Genomic DNA, 1,917 nt, shown 5'->3' with positions numbered 1-1,917 from the left:
GGGAGGCGGCGCCCGGACCCCCCGCCGCTGCCCGGCGGCGCGCGTGGGGCGGCTGCCGAAACAGTTCCGTGTGAAGCCAGCAGCGGCAGCCCGGGCAGCCCGCAGCGGCGCGGGGGAGCGCCGGGACCTCGCACAAGCCAAGTTCTGCAGCTCCCGGTGTTCAAAAACCGGGAGAGAAGCGCGATAGTCACCCCCCGCCCGGAGTGCCGCTTCAGCGGCATTTCATTCAAACAGGCCATTTATTTTTCTTTGATTACTGCAGGAAACCAATCGCATTTTTTGCAGATCTGAAGTAGCTTAATGAGATAACCCGCAAAAATACAACTGACCATGAGCTAGAAAAACTCCTCTTTCTCCAATAGGTTACCTTACGTTTCAGGGGCGACTGGACTGCCAACAGAACTCTGCTGAGATCCCTTCTTCTCCTGTGATGCCTTCCTGCCGCCGCTGAGAATTAAATGCATGACATAAAGCAGGACAGAGGCTGAGACTTTTTTCCCTCCAGCCAGTCTTCATTACCTGATATCCTTTTTCTAGAGCTAAGGTAATTCAACATCAGCAAATTCTACAATGCTATAAAGGATCATTGCTTTTTCACTGCCATAAATTTCCATTAGAAAGATTTATGCTATGCACTGTTTGAAAACCTTCTGCAATCTCCAAATGTAACCTGCTTCCATACAATTATAACCATCAAAGCTACTTAAATGAAATATCAAAGAATAAACTTCACCAAAAGAAAAGGCCTCTACTGGAAAGCTGGAAGGCCAATCGGAAATACCCAACAGGACAGAATTTGCTACTAGAGTAAACATGCGTAAAGCTGTGAAGGTGTATGGAGGTGTACGCTCCTTCTCAAGCCGATTATGAGTCTGGATGGTTAACCCTCGGGCCATGTTAGACCTTCTGGATGCGTATGTTAAAGAAAAAAACAAATTACTGCTTTTCCAAATAGGCTGACATTTCTTTCAGTATATTTCGCTTCCAGATGCTCTGTATTCACACAATAAGGAAAACATTTCAAATACATGAAAGTAATCCAATATGGAAAAGTAATCAGAACACAAATATAAAGAACATTTAAACTAACCTTCTGTACCAGAAAGCCATCAGGCAGTGCTTCAGACTGACAGAAGTTATGCAAATTGGTTCTCTGTATTAGTGCAACATGCAGCCTGGGGAAGGAAAATCTGTTAGGAACACAATTCAAATTTCTGTGCTGACAGCAAAATTACAATTTGTGGCTTACTGTTCACTTTAGCTGCAGTTGGGGGGGGCGGAGCCTGCACACCCCACCCCACCCCACCCCCCCCGCTTGAATCTCCAATACAGAAGGACTTCTATGTTCAGAGTGGGGCTTTCCAGAAGCCACCCGGTCTTAAATCCTCAAACCGTAATCCTTCAAGTTTCACCTGGTGTGTCTTCACTGAAATCAGCTGGTGTAAAACTGGAGTTGTAGCCTGACATTAAGTTTTATGTTTCATCAAAATGTAAACATCACTGAACTAAATAAGCATTTGGTTTCCTTTTTGGGGCCTCAGCATCCACCAACGACTATCTGTGACTTAAAAGCGTTACGACTAAAAGTCAGACGGCTTCATTAGTTTTGCAGAGCAGCTACCGAAGTAATGTTTGCAGGCGATGACACCGGGCCCACCAGAGTGACTCAGGGCCCGGCACAGGCACGGAGCCCCCTCTGGCCCGGCAGGCGGCTCGGGGCGGGTTCCCCGGCCGCCGCTGGGGGCCGAAACGGAGGGGCGGGGGGGCGAGGGTGTTACCGAACGCCGGGCCGCTCCCACCCGGCAGAGCCACGTGTACCCCGGGCGCTCCTCAGGGCGCGACGCCGGGGCCGCCTCCCGGAACCGCTACCCCCCCCGCCCCCCGGGCCGGACCGACACACGGACCCCGGCTCAGCGG

The 1,917-nt window shown here is 50.4% G+C and overlaps 1 protein-coding gene across 1 annotated transcript in view; it reads right to left on the bottom strand.

The window, feature by feature from the left end:
• LOC104841159 (very-long-chain enoyl-CoA reductase-like) overlaps nucleotides 1–1,105 on the bottom strand; it is a 24,620-nt gene extending 23,515 nt beyond the window's left edge. Inside the window, exon 1 of the mRNA XM_010582657.1 lies at nucleotides 1,091–1,105. The gene's annotated coding sequence lies outside the window, so the exon portion shown is untranslated. The remainder of the gene's footprint in view (nucleotides 1–1,090) is intronic.
• Between the last annotated feature and the right edge of the window lie 812 nt (nucleotides 1,106–1,917).

The sequence above is a fragment of the Haliaeetus leucocephalus genome, unplaced genomic scaffold (genome assembly GCF_000737465.1).
Source record: "Haliaeetus leucocephalus isolate CR32 unplaced genomic scaffold, Haliaeetus_leucocephalus-4.0 Scaffold848, whole genome shotgun sequence".
NCBI classification, from domain to species: domain Eukaryota; kingdom Metazoa; phylum Chordata; class Aves; order Accipitriformes; family Accipitridae; genus Haliaeetus; species Haliaeetus leucocephalus.
The sequence above is the reverse complement of the archived record's forward strand: the minus strand, read 5'-3'. Positions and strand labels throughout refer to the sequence as shown.